Below are 20,834 nucleotides of genomic sequence, written 5' to 3'. Positions count from 1 at the left end.
GTGAAGGTCCAAAGCTTGAAGAAAGTGAGAGGATTGATTTCTTGAAGAGTTGAAGAAAAGAGAGAAGTGGAGTTGGCTAGTATGGAAGAGAGATGAAGAAGACTTGTTCTTCATTTGTTAGGTGTAGACCGATGGGTTTGAAAATGAATTTCTTCATCTATTAGGTGTAGACCGATGGGTTTGAAGATGAATTTCTTCATCTATTAGGTGTAGACCGATGGGTTTGAAAATGAATTTCTTCATCTATTAGGTGTAGACCGATGGGTTTGAAGATGAATTTCTTCATCTATTAGGTGTAGACCGATGGGTTTGAAGATGAATTTCTTCATCTATTAGGTGTAGACCGATGGGTTTGAAAATGAATTTCTTCATCTATTAGGTGTAGACCGATGGGTTTGAAGATGAATTTCTTCATCTATTAGGCCTTAAAAAAAATCATGTACTTAATTTATTTTAACAACCCACATAAAAAAATAAAAACAAAAACACACTCATCTAAAATGAAATAATAAAAATCTTTACATGAACATATTTAACTTAAGAAATAAAATAAAATGATGTAAAGACTCACGTAGTAAGACTAGGGTATTACACTGTTACAATAAGCCAACCTACGCATTTGCTCTGGAGCATCCCCGTAGACAAAGTGGCGTACATTGTCTTAACTTTTAAAACTCTCCAAAGAGAGAGAGTGCACTTTGAATAAATAGAGTGACAAGGCCCCTTCATCCCCTTAAAGAGGCAGAATATGGGACAATACTGCTATGGACACTAAGTCCAAAAGCCTATTACTATAATATTACTAATAAAACTACATAATACAACACTACAAAACAATAACAAAACAGCCGAAACATAAACACAAGCACCGGCATGAGCCTAGACGGCACACCCACCACAGGCATCGGCATCACGAGCCCAAGAACAACACGAGTACCCAGCTCGCATATCGACCACAATAACCTCCCTTGCAGAGGTCAGTCGTATGTCATTCAGCCATAATATCATCCACCACTCTCGACTAGTACTAGCCCCAGATTGTGACCGATCAAACCACTCATCACCTCGCTTGGTTAAAACAAAGGTCAAGAACAACACCAAAACATCTCCATAACGAAGGGACGAAATACAAAAATAGAGACTGTGGTGCATGTATATCAAATCACTCTTGGAGGAGAGCCGACGGTTGGTCTATGTTATCCCGGAGTCTGGGATCCTAGAAAATCCAAGTTTTGAATCGGCAGGCGGCTCCCTGTGGAGTATGGTGGCCACGCTCTGGCTCCCCGCATGTGTGCTATGCTCCACTCCATTTGGAGCCGCGTTTGGTGGACTTGAAGATCGGTGCTGGCCAACATCCTGGTGGGGCGCGTGTTGGCGGTCGGTGGCTAGAATGACCCAGTCAGCACTCCACCCTTATTTGCCTGAAACACAACTACAAACGAAACAGAAAAAACACAAAATGCAGGAAACGAAAAGAGAAAGGGAGGGGGAAGGAAAGAGAAGGGAAGAGGGGGGGGGGGGGGGAGCCGAAGCTCCCACCCCTCATCGAGGCTCTGGAGATTTAAGGTTAGTTTAGAGAGAAGGGAGAGAGTTTAGAGAGAGAAGGTCGAATTTTTTTCCTAGCATTGAGGAGATTTTGTTTTTTGTAGAGTGCATATTTTGTGGTCTTAGTATGATTTTCATAAAAAAAAAAAAGAAAAAAGAAAAAAAAAAGAAAAAAAGAAAAGATGTGATTTTTACATGTTGCATGAATTGGTTTGAGCATGATAGTTGAGGTTTAAAAGAATTGCTACAAAAATCAAGACTTTTGCCTTAAGTATGTTTCGGCCATTGCTTGGTTTATATGGTTGTGATTTGTTTAAAATTTTTCTGATTATAGATTTAGAATTAGGACAAAATTTACACTAGAAATTTAAATTTTGATAGAACTTAGAGTTGGTATGCAAAACCCTTAATTTAAGGGCAAAATTGTCATTTCTCACAATTAGAAGGGTAAAAGGGCATTTTTATGTTTTTAAATGTTTAGCGAGATATTCTAACCTTATAAATATCTCGTTTCAGTTCACGCATTTTCACGCTATATTATACATCACACATAATCACTATAAGTCAACTCTAACTTACTTTAAGGATATTTGTGTATGTGTAGTAGTAAGAAAACCATCATTTATGTCCATTATGCTTATTATAAATGTTATGTTATAACATGCCATGATTTACTCCCAAGTACATATTTATCTTTTACACGTGATGTTGTGCCATATCATTAGTCACATATACATGTCACATCTTGTTTTGCCATGTCATCTATCGCACGATCATTTATTTCATATCACGTCATGTCACAAGCATCGAGTATGTCATGTAAAATAGTATTTTCAAGTTAGTAGTATTTTATGTCTATCACAATCCCAAGTGCTAGGATGAGGCATTATCCTACTGGAACTCCATTGTTCACACTGGAGTATTTAATCTGGTGTGAAATTTCCTAGATTGATAAAGTAACATCAACAGGTTTCGAATGAGACCTAAGTAACTAGCTGTCGGAGTAGATTCAAGCACCAGAGCTGGTGGTGCCAATCATAGTCCTACATGTTATACGTACTCATAGTTAATGCATATACCTATTATGGGAAGCGTACATTACATAGTCACAACAGGTGCAAATACTTGTGATGTGGTGCATATGTTAATGTACTCACAAATGGTGTAGGTACCTGTGATTTGATGCAGTACTGGCAGGGGTACATGGCTCAAGGGGACTTGTTTTACCACTGTACTTTAGAAGCGTTGTTTCTAGTACTCATGTTATTTTAGACTTTTTGGACAAGCACTATAACTTTTGGATGCCTGTTATCATATGATTATGAAGTATGTTTATGTTATTTTGGAATATGTTATATATGGTACATAGTATTACTCAAAGAAAAAGATTTATCTGTTATGCATATTGCATATTGTTAGTTGCATGTTAGGTGCATTACATCTTTATTTATCATGAAAGAGGGCAGTAATCTCGTGTTGTATGTCCCAATCCTTCATACTTTGCCAAATCCCAAGCGGAGCCTAAGGGCATCACAGAGTGGTATCAGAATAATATATCTCTGAGTTAAACCCACATGTCCCTAGGAATTGTACCAGAATATAGGATTGAGATTTTAGTTATTCTTTAGGCTTGAATTTCCTAAATATAAGAGTTAATACATGACGTTGATACATATAAACATATGTTTCAGAAAATAACACATGATGCATAGTAGAACACCTAGAAACCCTATGGAGATAACTACTAGGAAGAAAAGAATCCTCCAATGGGCGGAGGGCAAAGACTAGCTGAAGTTCTATGTTTGTTGACTGACGTGCTTTGTAACACACAGGTCCAATGCCAAGTTGTTTTAAAAAAAAAAAAAATTAGATTTATATTTGCTAAAAGCCCATATGAGTTTTCAAATATGTTTATGTTTTTTTTTTAAATAGACCATAGGCCTAAAAATCTCTGTTTTGGTGGATTATAATTTTTTTTTGGGTTTGGTAATTAGGTTAAAAATCTTTTTATGAGTCGAGATAAATCTATTTTTTTCAGCACTTTCTATTCACGTGTTACACAAGTTCACGCACTGCCCTCACAGATTTTTTTTTTTTCTTGCATGCATGACTTCATCGTGTCCATGTCCTTCGCATGCACGTTTGTATCTCTAGAGTTTATGTTTGCTATTATTATGCATGTTTTCCTTCCATGCACGTATCTTTTCCCTTTATATTCACAGCAAGCAGTTAGTATTTTTTTATATGCATTCAGTTATTCTTCCATCATCTCAAGGGTTGCCTTCCCTGTCCACCACCCATACATGTCTCTTCCCCTAGGGTTTATTGTTTTATATCTATATATATATATATATATATATTTATATTTTCCCATGCATATTAGAAACAACTGACTTATTTATTCCTTCACGCCACATCATTTCTAGGTATTTTACACTGCCAAGCTCCTCTCTGTTGATCCCTGCCATGAACCATAGAGAGGTGTTCCTCATCCTATGCAAGTCCAAGTGACGTAGCCCTTCCTGTTTCCAAACCACCGTGCACCAGGTTGCCTACACGAAGTCGTACCGCCGTTGGAGTCATGCACAGCATCTTAGCCAACAACGGTGTCACTACAAGAATCTGGGCTTTTACCAACGATTTTTTAATCGCTGCCAAAGAAATCGCCGTAATCTGTCAATTATAGCGGCGATTTCTTAATCGCTGCATGAAATATTATATTTGCTGGCGAGAAAGTCACTTAAAATATCCCAACAATTTTTATGCTTTTAGCGGCGAAAAATTTCACTGCTAAATGTCCGAACTAAACTCAAGTGCTAAACTTAATTGCATTTTATTTCCCTCCCTGCGACTTATTCACAGTATCCCTCTCTGCTCTGTGTGTGTGTTTTTTCATTGATTTCCAATCACCTGCAACTGAAATCCCTTCCGGCAAATCCCAAACGTAGTAGTTCCAGTAATCCCCATTTCCAAATACGTCCCGAAGCTCCATCTCTGGCCTCCACGACATTTTCGTTATGCATAGAAGGTTGCTCATCATTTCCTTCCAAAACCCAAGCGTTGCCTCCATCGTTCGGCAAACCCATATACTTTGGCTACCAAAAATTAACCAAACGTTCTGTTGAATGCATATGTACACACGACAATTGCTGCCAAAATCACCCTCTGTTGTGCATTAGAGCTACCAGAAATTCCCCTAAATTTTCTGTCCCAAAAATCCTATGTGCGAGGCTTGCCAGTTAATTCTAAGCCCTTGGTTGGCGAAAATCCACTTGCTTGGGTGCTGCTCAGCGTGTCCAAGGTATTTATAGGCTTGTAGATTCAGTACCTAGCATTTATTCTAATACATGAACTTTCCTAGTACACCAACACCCAAGTACATGAATACCCCAAATACATGAATCACTTCTTTTAAGATAAACGTTTACTCTAGTTCATGAATCTTCCAAAAGACAACTCTTCGTCAAACATTTATTAAATTAAGTTTATTATTCAACAGTATTTTAATCTATTGCATGTTTGAGCAATGCATGCTAATTGACAGTTTGCAATTGCAAAAATCTTCTCATACTTAATTTCTCAATTTCTAGTTGACAAGGAACGTCGTTTATTTTTAGAGAATTTTGGTCTAGCTAATAGTATTTCTTGATTTAGATTCCATGTTGGAATTTTGAGTCTTCTTTCTTGAGTTTGACACTTTCTCCTCTAGGCTTAATGTTCCCCCCCTCTTCTTTAGCTAAATCTTTATAATGGAGACTAAAAGTCTAAGGTGGAATTTGTTGTGCTGTATCACCATCTACATCCATATGAACGCCTCTATAGATTTCTTCAAGTTCATTTTGCCTCTTGAACACCAACTCCTTCATCTTTATGGTCTTCAGAACACTCAATCGTTCAACTTCTAGCCCAATCTAAAACAGTATATAAAGCAGCACTAACTACTACATTGTATCATCTTAATAGAAGCAATTCTATTAGGATTGAAGATATTAAGCATCACCTTCTCAATGACATCAAGAGCGAGGCACCCTTGCCTTGACACCTCAATAACTGAGGAAGAAATTAAGCTAGTTACATGCTCAAAACCTTTTTGTTCATCAACTAATGTGGCCATGACATTCCATCGCTCTAACAGTGTCCTCCCAAGATTGTGCAACTTCAGTAAAACAAATTGCATAAGAGAAAGAAACCCTTGGGTAAATTTATGGATATAATACTACTGACAAGGCACCTTTTGTAGCGTTTGTTGTTTCTCCTGCCTTAGTGAGTGGATCAACCCTGTTAATCTAGCAAGTGTGTTGTTGCTGATGCTCTTTAATTGACTACCTGAGGGATCGGTCAAGCTATAGTGTATTTCATTAAGCGTCTTACAAGAATCAATTGACAACACAGCTGCCAGCTCATGGACAACATCAATATGGCGGTTGACCTTTAGTAATCAGAAAATCTGCAGTTTAAGCAAAACAATTGAGCAAACAAGTGAAATGAAATGCTCATTATTACTCGCATGCTACAACTTAAAACTCTAAGCCATTGTTGTCAAAGGAACCTTTTCATTCTGAAGTTCCTGAAGGTGTGAGTTAAGCTCTCCCAACTTCTTCACTGTCCCAGTTACTTTTCTATCGCCGGAATATCAAGTCCCAGCGACTGTATTATATATCCCGGCGATGTAGAAGTCATTGTTATATAATATGACAGCGATTTTTTAATCGCCAATAAATTAATTTAAAAAGGGAAATTAGTTTCCCGACAATGAAAAAATCGCTATCATATGATATAACAGCGACTTCTACATCACCGGTAAATTAATTTCAAAATCGTGAAATTACGTGGAGGCGATGTAAAAGTCGCTGTTATATCATATGACAGCAATTTTTTCATCGCCGGGAAATTAATATAAAAACCGTGAAATTATACCCTAGCGATGTAGAAATCGTTGTCAAATTATATAACAACGATTTTTTCGTCGCCAGTAAATTAATTTTGAAACCGTGAAATTACTTGGCGACAATGGAAAAGTCGCTGTTATATAATTTGACAGCGATTTCTACATCGCCGTTAAATTAATGTACTGTATCAGAATTAATTTCCCGGCGATTACAGCATCGCTGTGATATAATTTGACAGCGACTTTTCTATCCCCGCTAAGTAATTTCACGTTTTCGAAATTTCACGATGTAGAAATTGCTGTCATATTATATAACAGCGATGTTCTAATCGCCGGGAAATAAAATACCGTTTTGAAATTATATGCTGGCGATAGAAAAATCGCTGCTAAATAGTACACATTAGGCAGCGATTTTGAGACATCGCAGCAGTATATAGGAAGTGGCTTAATAGTACCGGTGACGTGGCGGCGACTATAAAATCGCTGGTATATGAATATGGCGGGAATTTTGGTGGATTTCCCAGCAATTTTACATCGCCGGAAAAAGTCCCTTGTAGTGTGTCTTACGACCTTGCACCTGCACTAAGCATTGATGCCAAGGGATTTCTTCCACCACCCCATCCACGGAAGCCACCCCAAACCGTTGCCACCCTGTGCCGTGGACCCAATGCAACGTCCAAGAGGACCCTGTTTTCCCTCACCAAAAACAGAGCAACCCGAACGTCTCCACCCCTCCTACGTAGAAACCTCCAACTAGCCCGTAGCCTGCAGCCCACTCCCGTGAGCTACCATCATCGCTGTCTAGCCCCAATTTTTCTCAACTACACTCACCCACACACAGCTTCATGGTGCCAGCCTCCTTCGTCCATAACCTTCCACCCAGAAGACCATCGCAGCCACTTCGCCAGGCTCCTTGTTTTTGTTGCAACTCTGTTTTTAGGCAAGAAAAATAGATCACAGTTGTGCTCTCAAACCGTTGCTCGGCGGAGTTCTAATGACGTCGTCACATCTCCACGTTGTCTCCATCGCATCCCTTTCACTCAGCACTGTGCCCAACGTCTGTCCGTTTGAGCACTTCCAGCTTGCTGTCGCACCTTTTCCTCTAGGTTCTCATTGTCTAGCCAAACCGCCCAGCTCAACCTTGTGTCCCTCTCACTTGACGCTGTAGCTAGCTAACTTGCAGTAGTCGTGTCTCTTTCTTTTGGTTTCTCGTCGACCAGCCATGCCATCGTTGAGTTGCATCGCACGTAGCCTATTGATCGAGTCGAAGCATTGCATATTTTATATATATATATATATACATATTACATTAATATATTTTAATTAGTTCATAAAATTATTATTGATTTTAAATAAAAAAAATTAATAAGCATAAATTTAAGTTGTAATTTAAATTAGTTAATATCATAATTTATGCTTAAGTTTAGAATCTGTGATTTAATTGGATAATATTTCTTCACATGTATTATACATTTTTTATATTCTATTTTTCATTTTAGTTTACTTTTAATTTTCTATTATTTGTGTGTTCTCTTTATTTTAATGCTTTTAAAATAAGCCTCTAGGTGGTAACCTGCTCCTCAATTACATTTCTTAAGCCATAGTTCGGTTTCATGGGATAAAAAACACAAGGGTCAACCAAGAAGGAAGTGTCTATTGAGCATTGAGCTTGCTATATTTTATGCGAAACCCATGCATGGAATAAAGAAAAGAAAAGTGGGGCTTGACAACCTCCTTTCTTTGCTTTGGACAGACGTGAGAAGTAAAGGAGTTTTGGCTTTTTTTAACGTGGACCCCGCACACAAGTAGTGGGATTGACGGAACAGCAGGAGGAAAATCAACTTTCTAACGCACAAACACGCTACATGCAGCAGCTTTGGAGACCATTATTTTCTTGGGTTTTGGACGGAAGCAAAGAAGGCTTAATAGAAGGACACACATGCAGGCTGCAGTTGTTCTTTTCTTGGCTCACGTGAGATGCAGCAATCCTGGAGATTCTTTCATGCATGCGTTCTTCTCTTGCATTTGGATGGAACACGTAGCTAGGAGATTTATTTGGTTTCTTTTCTTCTTTTGGACGCATGAAATGGCTATAAAGGAGAGGAGTAGGAGGAGTGTTGTTGAGTTTTGCTCTCAAAATTTTTCTTTAGTTTTTAGAGATAGCTCAGGCAGGGAGAGGGAGTTGGTAGCGCAATTGTAAAGCCCATGGTCCAACTGTTGCTGCCCGTCCTTCTCCGCATGGAGCCTTCATCTCCAGTTTATTTTAATTCTAGTTTATTTAATTTGATGTCATTTATTTTTCTTACATATTTAAGCTTTCATTTAAATTCCTGCATATTTAATTTGATGTCATTTACTTTTCTTGCATTTAAATTTCACATTTAATTTGATGTCATTTAGTTTTCCTCTTTACACTCAAACAAATACAACAAAATGAATCTGGTTCATAACCGATACCTTTTCATTTCCGTTGCACTCTTCCATTCATTGTACATATCACCATTTTTATTTTCTCTTTGTGAATATTTGCACTATTTTATACGGGTCTAATTTTAAGCAAATTTTTCTTAAGGAGACGATTTAAGAATTTTATTCCTAATTATTACGCGACACCCTCCTGCACTTGGGAGAGCCTTTGTACTGCTCAGTTTTGAGCAAGTCAACTCTCGCCACTTATCCACCGTGTCGCTGTTGATGTTTGCCTTCGTGTGCCACCCATTCCAGCTCCATCACACCTCTCACACGGTGCCACGGGTTCCTTATTATTTCTTGGGTACGTGCTGTTGTCGCTCAACTCTTTAGTTTTTAAGAGTTATGTTTTACTCTGAGCTCCTTTTAGTTTTAGGTTACAATTAGTGCTTTTAAGTTACGGTTTTACTCATAGTTTCAACTATTGGTAAGTCTGGTGATTTTGGTTTGGGATGGGCCTTTTATTAAAGGTGTTTTTATCTTACATTGGACTTAACTTGAGTTGGGTTATTTTAATATTAAGGCTAGGTTTATTTCAAAAGATTATTTTAATGTTTTATGATGTATTGGACTTGTGTTTCAAAATTAGTTTGGGCCAGGTTATAAGTTTTTATGGAAACTATTTTCAGTGACCATTAAGTGAATATTTAGGAATTTAGAAAGTGATAGTACTTTCAGAGTCAAGATAATTTTAAGTGTCGATGAATTAAAATAGGCATTTCAGGTGTAAATATTAGTTATATGTTCAATTGTACATTTATTCAAGTTACATGAATTTTTTTATAGGTGACGATAATTTTCGTTCAGTACTATTATGGAGAAATTTTGAAAAGCTTAAAAATTCAGGTAAGTGAGGTTCCTATGTTAGACTTTGTATAAAAATAAAATGAACTGAGATTGATTTGTGAAAATGTACATTATACATTATGAAAAGAATTATTAAAACAACATCAGTTATTTGTTTGACATCATTTATGAAATCTAATGAAAGAGAAAATATTCTTGTCATGACTAGTATAGACATGAGGTTTTTTTTTTTTTTTTCCTTTGGCATTCAGTTTTTGAATTGTGCAAAAGAGAGTGAATATGAAATTTTGTACATAAATTATGTTTTTGTGATCTAATTCTGTTATATTTTGAAGATGTTAAGTACTCTGATATGATATGATGTGATTTTTACAAAACTTTTGGCAGGACATTCTGAATCTGGATATGGTTTGTGAATGGTGATTTGTTTGACCTACCACTGGTGCTAATAGTGGTTTATGTTTGGGTTGGTAACAACTGTTCTGTTTCTGGTGCACCTACTTTGGAAAAAAAATGATTTTTCTGGTGGTCTTTCTTATGTGCAGACTCGGGACTTTGAGAATAAATAAGGAGAAGATTCACATTCTGTTTTGCTTGGTTAGCTACAAGGGTTTGCACAACCCTACCACGGAGGGTTAAACATAGCCTGTTATGTGATATGATGTTCTAGTATGATGGTGGTCAATTATGCTATGCCAAAAGAATTTTGCATAAGAATATTTTTGAACTTTCACTTTGACATTTTTGATAACATGTTCTGATTCTATATTTTTGAACGTATAAATATTTTATTCTGCATTATAAACTCTATCATCTTTCCACATTGGTATATGTTTTTTGCTTACTGAGTTGTTGATAACTCACATCTTATCTCCATAACATTTTTCAAATATTTTTTATGGTTCAACTAGAGAACATGAGTAGGAAGCTTTGGAAAACTTCGATGATAATATATAAATAAGTGCCAAGGATACAAGTATTTTTTGAGGGTCATATTTTGTAGGTTTGTTTACCATTGGCGGTTATTTTGGTACATCAAGTTATGGAAAATTCGAGTCTTTGTAGAATTGTTATTATATGTTTTTAAGGGTTTTGGTTAGTATTTTTGTGGAGGAACATGGATATTTGGGTTGAGCAAATAAATAAACTTTTTTAGAGTTATTTTTGTTTTTATTTTTTTTTCCAGATTTTATAGTTGTGATATTGGATTTGATATTCAGTAGTAAGAGTTAACTCTTCAGACTTTCAGGACCGGGGTGTTACATGCTTAGACATTAGCAATAATGGCAAGTGCATGTACCTAGACCAGAAGTTAGTGGTTGTTCCTACGAAAAGTTTCTGGTTCATCATTATCCAAACTTTTCCAGTAACGAAGGGCCCTTGAGGGCAAAAAAGTGGATTATCGATCTCGAAAAGACATATGAGATTTGTGGATGCACAGAGGGCCATCAAGTACTTTACATTGGGTACCTTTTTCAAGGAGAAGTTGCATTTGATAGGATATACGGAATGAGCTTCTAACAAGGGAGCTGGGAACCCTAGCTACTTTGACTTGGAGAAGATTTAAGGAGGAGTTTTACAACAAATTCTTTCCTAATTTTGTTAAACAATAAAAGGCGCAGGAGTGTGTCTCCGTCACAAGGTAGCTTAACTGTGGAATAGTAGGTTGTTAGATTCATGGGGTTAGGGAGGTTCACACCTCACATGATTTCTACGGAAAAGATGCAAGCACAGAAGTTCCAAAGAGGACTTCAAATAAGGTTTTGTAGCCAAGTGGCTTGTCTTAGAATTGAGAACTACAAAGAGTTGGTAAATATTGGTGGGATAGTAGAGGTAGAGTAGAGAGGTTTGGTCGCTTGGATCAATTCTGAACTAAAGAAGGTCATGTCATTTTCTACAAGCGGTAGTGCCGAGAAGAAAAGGCAATTTTCTATTCCAGGGAAGGGTAAAGGAGTAGCGATGGGAAGGTAGATGATGTCTTCCAATGCACAGTGCGTGAAGTGCGGCAAACTTCACGTTAGAGAATGCTGTTACAAATATGGAGTATGTTTCAGATACAAAAAACCTGGAAACATGATCAAAGAGTGTCTCAACATGGTAAAAGATGGGTTGCATACATTACGTACTCACAGTAGGTGCAAATACATATGGTATGATGCGTATATTAACTTACTCATAGCTGGTGCAGATACCTATGATGTGATGCGGTACTGACAGAGGCACACGACTTAAGGAGACTTGTGTAGTATGCACATTTCATTCTTAAATAATTAGTTTATTGTTGAACAAGATTTCAAGTTTATGTTCAGTTTCATTTTTAGTTTCATGTTCAATTTATGTCAGTTCAATTCACATTCAGTTTTCAATTAATGTAAGTTACAGTACATGTCAATTAAATTCATGTTAACCCATGTCATGCTATTTGTCAAGTCATGTCACTCTCATTCATGTTTATGTCATCATTCATGTCTTTTTACTGTCAGGCATGTATGTGTATATTGCTAGTTTAAGTTAGTTGTTACTTCGCTGAGATTTGTAATCAAATCTCACTTGGTAATCTCAACAACCATTCCCTCCCGAAATGGTAGATCATGATTCAGGATGTGGAAAGTCAGAAGAGGATTACTTGGAGGAGGTTGATTAGGCCACAAAGTGACGAGGAGGAGCTTATCACTTTAGTGCTCCAATTTTTAGATAGGGTCATGGCTATTTTAGCTGAGTTGCATGAGTGACTTATCAAGCTAGCTTAGTAGTTTATGGGCCTATGGATAACTTCTACTTAACTACCATTTTAAATCATCATTTGTTTTAAAAAGTGTAAGCATAGAGAAAAAGTACAAGAGGAGGAGAGTTCATATTAGGGTGGGGGCAGGGGGAGAAATCCCAGCGGGGGAATAGAGCAGGCTGGCCCTAGCATGGCCTCGCCTTGCCCCCGCCCCAATATTTATATATATATTTTATATAAATATATTTATATTTATAAATATATGTTATTAGTTTTTAAATTATGATCATATTTACAAATCTAAATTTACAATTTGGGTTAGAAATGTATTTTTGTTCACTTTTGGACTCAAGAATATTTTTTGGACCTAGTGGGTCATAAACACTATTGGAGTGGGCATCCACCTTGCCCCCGATCCCGCATCCCAAGGTCGGGGTGTGGGGGTGAGAACCCCATCCTACCCATGCGGGGTAGAATGCAGGGAAGGGTCAACCTTGCCCCCGCATGGGTAGGTAGCACTCTTAGTTCATATATCTATATTTTTAGAATATTTAATAGTTACTCATTTAATATCTATATTTTCAGATTACAACGTTTTAGACATTGGGAAATTGAGAATAATATATCTTATTTTAATAATTTAGGAAAGAAAATATAAAAAGATGAGAAATAGAGAATCAAAAGCATATACATTATTCTCCAAAACTAGAATTCCAGGTCGTGGTAGAAAGAAAACAGGATCATAGAGTTAGAAGGAAAAGAGATTATTTTTTAATAGTAGTCTCTACTTTTTTATTCAAAAGAGATTGCGAGCTTTCCACACCCTGAGCTGTATCCAAGCAATCCCAACTCTAGTAGCTGAATTGCTGGCTGATACTAATGGGGTCATCAACTTCATTAGCAATAGTCAGCGCCTCCTTGCCAAGGAAAAGTTCTTGCAGGTTGTACGACCCCACATCAGAAGAGGGTCCATTCCAGAGAGCCTTTGCAGATTCTTCATGGATTTTCTCTGTTGGATGGGAAGAATCCCACCACACGTAATCTCCTACATTGTCACATAACTCGTAATCTGGGACATCCTTTGTGCCTCCACAGGTTAAGATGCCTCCATATGGTCCGGTTCCACAGCAACCATTCACTCCATCCTTGAAACCTTCACATATCAAAAGTTTGTGACAAGTTTCATTAGATGTTTGATCTCTTACACTACTCTTTGCAGTTTTTGTGCTTGGCTATACATTAAAGAGGATCATCATTGTGAGGACAAATATGAGATATTCATGAGTTGTGCATTACTTGATGGCAAATTTCATGATCCTTTTGTGAGATAGAAAAGAATTGTCATTCTTCATTTTATATTTTTTCATTCACAGTCATACATGCTGATGTGATACATAATAAATCATTGTTAAATGTGTCCCATCAATAAGTGCCATTAGAACTGATAAAATTTAAGGTAAAAAGTATCATTTAAAAAGTATCATTTCTAGAGATAGAACTATCATGCAAATTTTTTATGCTCTTATGGTGTTTGTATTTTTTAATGAATTAGTCCTGCAATTGGGAAGGTACAACACGCTAACCATATTTTGAGGGGTTAATTATTCTATCATGGAGCCAATCATAGAAGTTGGAGTTGCAATACTTGAATCCCCTCAGTAGATTCTCAAAGCTTGCCAGAACAGCTTTTAAAGCATTATTATGTGCTTGTGCAAGTGCACATGCATCTTCAAAGCATCCACCATCGTTAGCCTTTGGGTTATGAGCTCTAGGCGCTGGCAAGCAACCTAGTGGAGACAAGCTCAGAAACCCAAATTTTCTTGCTCCTTTCTCATACAGCACCTGAATGATTCATAGATATATGCAGTAAGAAACCTCAAATAAGTTAGAAAACAAAGGACACCTATACAGTTGCTGCTGCCTTAAAATCTTCCTGAAGGAAAAAAGGCTTACTTGGATTGCCTGAGTCAAGTTCCCAATGACCATCCCAATATATTGTTCTGGGTTATAATTTTCCTGCATTTTTGGATTGCCTAGATAGCCACCCATGTAATCATTGCTTCCAATACTAATGAAATAAACAGCTTCTGAGACAATCTCCCTTGCTCTGGCATCTGCTAACTTTTCTTTCAATTATTTTTGAACCTCCTCGAAACATTTCACCTGTGTCTGAAGATCTATCTATTGGAAACCCCCCAAGTGTGAAATGTCACTTGAAGTTGCGGCCACCCACTCATCCACCGAAAGTCCCTGGCAGCAAATATTGACCAAAATGACTGCACCGATTGAAAGCTTCCTCTTGGTCAAGAAGTGTGGGAGTTTTGTCTCCCATGGCTTCTCCTATAAGAGAAGATCATTTGCTGAAGATGAATATCATCCTCACTGCGGTGAGAGATCAAGGCAGAGCTGTGGATGAAATATAGGTTCTGGGGAAACCCAGAACAGAGGGCCATTTTGAGAGATAGAGAATTATTTATGAGTGTTTGTAATTTTGTATAAACATATTGAAAATATTGAGTTTCCGCTTCAGTGGAGGTAGGCAAGTTGCCAAACTACTTAAATATTGTCTCTCTATCGTCTTGTGTGATTTTTGAACAGGCCAGAGGCGCAACAATTGATATCAGAGCTTTGGTTTACGCTGTCTAGAAAAATCAAGTTGATTGAAATCAACTTTTGACCACACAATGATGTTCCTCACATCAAGACGAATCCATTGCCCCAAACGGTATAAAAAACGGATGCCGGAGGGGCCCGTACGCGCCCCTAGAAGTCAGAGAGTGCACAGACGTGCTTAAATCGCATCAGACGAAGAAGACGAGTGGGAAAAACGTGCCCCCACGGCTGGAGGAAGAAGACATGTGGGAGACACTCTCCCACGCGCCCCCACGCTCTGGCACGCTCTCCCACGCACCACTGTAGCAGAACACTAATCTGAACCGTCCAAAACTCGCAGATCGATTTTGGGCTAGATCTAAGCCATTCGGAGTCCAATTTTAACGATCAAATTGTGCTTTTTAACTATTTGGATCATTTCAGACTCATCCATACAGTGAGAATATTGAGATTCGCCATTGGTACTTTAGATCTGAACTATTCATGAGTTGCAGATCATTTTGGGCTTGATCTATGCCATTTAGAGTCCAATTGCGATGATCAAATAGTGCTAACCAACTATTTGGATCATTCAGACTCATCCGTATGGTGGGAATGTTAAGATTCGCCATCAGTACTTTCGATCTGAACCATCGATAGTTGTAGATCATTTTGGGCTAGATCTAAGATCTAAGCCATTTGAAGTCCAATTTTAACGATCAAATTGTGCTTTCTAACTATTTAGATCATTCCGAACTCATCCATACGGTGAGAATATTGAGATTCACCATCGGTACTTTAGATCTGAACTGTTCATGAGTTGTAGATCATTTTAGGCTTGATCTATGCCATTTGGAGTCCAATTGTAATGATCAAATAGTACTAACCAACTATTTGGATCATTCCGGACTCATCCGTACAGTGGGAATGTTGAGATTCGCCATCGGTACTTTCAATCTGAACCGTCGATAGTTGTAGATCATTTTGGGCTAGATCTATGCCAGTTAGAGTTCAATTGCGATGGTCAAATAGTGCTGAAAAACTATTTAGATCATTCCAGACTCATCCGTATGGTGGGAATGTTGAGATTCGCCATTGATACTAATGATCTGGACCGTTCATACTTCAGATCAGTTGTGGGTTTGATCGCAGCTAGTTGGAGTCGTGATGGACTTATTTGTTTTGGGCTTGATCGCAACCAGTTGGAGTCATGATGGACTCATTTGTTTAGGGCTTAATCGCAGCCAGTTGTAGTCGTGATGGACTCATTTGTTTTGGGCTTGATCTCAGCTAGTTAGAGTCGTGCCAGACTCATTGGTTTTGAGCTTGATGTCAGCTAGTTGGAGTCCAATGTTGCCAAACTCAGTTGGTTTGGGCTTGATTTAAGCCAATTGGGATGGTGAAGTTTGAGGAGTAAACTTCAGATCATTGGACGATACTGATTAACTTGTTATATCAGCAGGTTTTTGCAGTCATACAACTCATGGAGCATAATGTTATTAAGAGGAGAACCGCAACGAATCTCATTGTGGCTTTCTTTGAAAAACCAGTTGCAAATAACAAAGTGCGGATGAAGAAACAGTTCAACTTCAGAAAAGGCAGAAGAGTAATTCTACAAAGAAAATGAAGTTGAAGTTTCTTAATGTAAGAGATCTTATCCTAGATGAAGAGGTGCGCAGAAGAGATTCTGGCAAGATCTCGAGTTGTTGGTCTTGAATGTTGATAGTAAGGGCAGAGGCAAGTCAAGATCTGGATAACAGATGACTCGCTAGAAATTGTGGCAAGACAGGCCACAAGAGACTGCTAAAATTAGGAGAAAACTGAGAATGATGCTGTGAATATGGTGACTGAAGAAATACATGGCATTGCATTTCTTGCAGTGCACAATGCTATTAAAGACAGCTTGAAGACAGCAGTCATTCAGTAGTGTTTTCTCAAAAAGGCATGGAAGGTCACGAATGATTCATTGGTCATGGATCATGGTAATGGTCGTGTGAATTAGATGAGGAAGTTAAAGGAACTGAGTTTTACTTTTCCTCATCTAAACTTGAAGAAATCTCCCTAAACCACGATATGAAACAAAGGTGTGAGAGATGGGAACAAAATGTCAGATGTTCTAGGGATATCTACACCTAAAGTTGATAATCACATAAACACCAAGACGATCAGACCTCCATGGTGGTTACTATCTTAAACTGTATCCTGCTGAATGAAGGTAGTGAACTACGGTATGAAGAAAATCTTGCAAGAATGGAGATTATGCAAGTCGAAATTATCAGAGACTGCATAAAAGATGGGCACATCGACTGAAGATAGGATATGTTAGCAACGGGATGTGGAGTCAATCGCCCGGGTCAGAGATGGAGACCTCAGCAACAGGTTCTCTGATATGTGTCAAGGTCCATGCGAGACCATTGATTCCCAGTGCAGTGGGAGATGTGTTGCCCTATATAGATATGTTGATTAAATGCAATGTACGTGATGAACTAAAGTTATGCATCACTTTAGTTAGTCTTCTAACTTGAAGACATGAGCTATAAAATTGTAAAGATGATAAGGGATTATGCTAGAGATAGAGGCTAGCATGTTGAGAACCAGTCTCCAAGTTGGAGATTGGTGTGATTGTAGGATTATGGAGCTTGGTTTTGAAAGCTGTAAAAGTACCAGACAGATTGTTCCCTCGACTGTGGCTTGAGCGAAGCTCAGTTCGCTCAAGGTGTGCATGAGTGCGAACTCATGGACTCGAGCGAAAGAAGAATCCTAGAGAGTTGAGATTGTGTAGTAAAGCACTTGTAAATCTCTTCTGAAGAAAATCCCTTACAAGGTCCATGGATGTAGATGATGCTGATGCATTTGAAGATGCATTTGGAGAAGCATCTGGACATCCATTTGAAGACGTACCTGCAGATGCATTTGATAATGGAAATCTCCCATGGCTAACAAGCATTCCAATGAGGGAATGCAATCATTTGAAGGATGCAACCGTTTGTAGCATCCTAGCATGGCACACTTGGGTGGAGGGGGTGATTGTTGGAAACCCCCCAAGTGTGAAATGTCACTCGAAGTTGCAGCCACCCACTCATCCACCGAAAGTCCTTGACAGCAAATATTGACCAAAATGGCTGCACCAATTGAAAGCTTCCTCTTGGTCAAGAAGTGTGAGAGTTTTGTCCCCCATGGCTTCTCCTATAAGAGGAGATCATTTACTGAAGATGAATATCATCCTCACTGAGGTGAGAGTCAAGGCAGGGTTGTGGGCGAAATATAGGTTCTAGGGAAACTCAGAATAGAGGGTCATTTTGAGAGATAAAGAGTTGTTTATGAGTGTTTGTAATTTTGTAGAAACATATTGAAAATATTGAGTTTCCGCTTCAGTGGAGATAGGCAAGTTGCCGAACCACTTAAATATTGTCTCTCTATCGTCTTGTGTGATTTTTAGACAGGCCAGAGGCGCAACACTATCACCTAATAACAACATCATTTCCACTGATTAGGAAGTCCATGGATGACAATGATCTCTCACATATAATATAAGGAACAAAACCCAGATTTTTGGTAACAAAACAAATTTAAAAAAAAAAAAAAAAAAAAAAAAAAAAAAAAAAAAAAAAAAAAAGAAAAAAAAAAGGACACTAGAGTGAATTTGTTACCAGTCCTTGATTGGTTTTTGGGAGCACTCCAGCCCCACCGGAGGCAAAGTTAACACCGTTGAAGAATTCAGCTGAGGGTTGCAAAAATGGAGGAATGCTTGGCAACGTTGCATATTCAGCTGTATTAGGAAGGATAACTAAGCATGTTAGCTTATCTGTAAATAAAAGATTGAGACAAAAAGGTTCGAAAGTTCTTGGAGAACCATGTTGTTTTTATCCACTACAAGATGGTCTAGTAATCATTTCTGCATCTATTTTGTTTCTTTCTTTTGTTGGACAGGAAATCATTAAAACATATGAAATCCAGGCTTATGGGGAGTTGAAGATAAAGCTAGAGTGGTTGGAGATGAAATATTGAATGGGAATGTTAGCTTCTAGTGATATTATTGGAAGCAGCCCATTAAATTGGCTTATATTATGCGCAGCAAAAATGGTAGTCCAGTGAAATTTCGTGGCCTTTTTCACGACTTCCCATCTCTTGTTATATATCAATGAAACAAAAGAGAAACAGGATTACCTATGAAATCTACAATAACACGGCCATCAGAAAAACGCCCTGTAGGTTCTGCAAAGTGGCCATTCTGTCCGTATGGCTTGTAATTAGCTCGGTTCTCAGGAATGGTGTTGATGTGGTTATTATTGCCAGGATCCACAGTGGAGTCTCCGAATATGGAGAGGGGACTACTCTTCTTCTCCACTAGACTACCATATGCCTTGCAGCCAATTGAGAATGCTAGAATTACAAAGATGATGGAGTGATCCATATGGGAGATGAGACTTGCCATGCAGGTCGAATGCAGGCTATCGCTTTATTTTATTTTCTTTTCTTTTCTTTTCCTCTTGTTCTTAAATAGCTTCTATGACGTCTGGTTTTGGTGGACCTTTCCCTCAAGAAAAAGACGATTGCATGTCGTTTAAGATCATTTTGGATGAATCATGCCAATTCGTCAAAAACTAGGAACAATAATCACACATTACCTTGTAATCATCGGCTAGAAAAGTGTCTATTAGCAACACATTACATAGTAATCATCGAGTAGAAATCTTGGCTTTACTATCTTTATTTATTGATTAAGATTATGTTTAACCCTAATGATTTGACATGTTTTGATTCTTAGAGAAGAATATTCTAGGTATAATTAACCATTATAATTTCACTAATTGTTAATTGTAACTCCATCCAATCTCTCTTTCATATCTTCATTTATTAATGGAAAGGTTGGTATTTTTCAATAAATAGTATTTATTAATAACTTTTTATTTAAGAGATTATTACCGTTACTTCCTTAATTCAGTCTTTATTTCTCTTCTTTTGGATGCATGTACGTACGTATATAGAAGGTGATCTTATAGCCGTTTAGCCGTTTGGTGTGTTAATGCTTATGAAAATATCTTTTGGTGGGAAGCTGCTTTATTTTTTTCAGTTTAGAGTATTAACGTTGGCTATTTTATTTTTCATTCAATTGTCATTCTGTTGCAAAACTTTCTTCGTATACAAAGTCAATTTATTTATTTATTTTATTATTATTATTATTATTATTATTATTATTATTATTATTATTATTATTATTATTTAAATTGAAGGGAGATTGGTGTCCTGTGTAGTAGATCATTTTCTAGAATTATTTTTTTATAAGTACCAAAGTAGAGTTTTTCCTTTTGAGAAAAAGGAGGAAGTTAAAAGTGTGGATATTTTGGAGAGATTTTCCTAACAATAGAAAGGTGTTCTTTGAGTGGAGTTTTGAACTTAACTACTTGTGTAGAGTTGGTTCAGATTATACCACGATCAGTTGGGCTGTTGTATCGTGGAGGAGTCAAGTCAAGAGAAGTAGTACTACATCGGTTAATTTGAGACTTTATATACCATAGAGGGCTTGAATCTCCTTAAAGATATTGATATTTTTGTGTCTCAGTCCAAACTAGTTTCGTTTGAATTTTAATTTTATTATAATTTTTATTATATTATTATGTATTTCACTAACAATTTTAAAGAGATTCAAATGAAGCCTACAATACAAAAAATGAGCATAAAGCGTAAGAGATCTCAACAAGTCCTTCAGTTTCAAGGAAGTCTATTTCAAGAGATGAAAGTGCAATGTGCTCTTCTACCTAAGTCTTTTGAATGTTTCATACGTTCTCACGACAAAGGTAAATTTAT

General features: G+C 37.5%; 1 pseudogene; it reads right to left on the bottom strand.

Annotated features, from left to right (window-relative positions):
- Positions 1-13,106: 13,106 nt before the first annotated feature.
- Positions 13,107-19,465, bottom strand: LOC122305651 (annotated as a pseudogene).
- Positions 19,466-20,834: the final 1,369 nt, after the last annotated feature.

This window comes from Carya illinoinensis, chromosome 3, assembly GCF_018687715.1.
Source record: "Carya illinoinensis cultivar Pawnee chromosome 3, C.illinoinensisPawnee_v1, whole genome shotgun sequence".
Taxonomy (NCBI): domain Eukaryota; kingdom Viridiplantae; phylum Streptophyta; class Magnoliopsida; order Fagales; family Juglandaceae; genus Carya; species Carya illinoinensis.
Note: the sequence above shows the minus strand (reverse complement) of the source record. Positions and strands in the feature narration are given on the sequence as shown.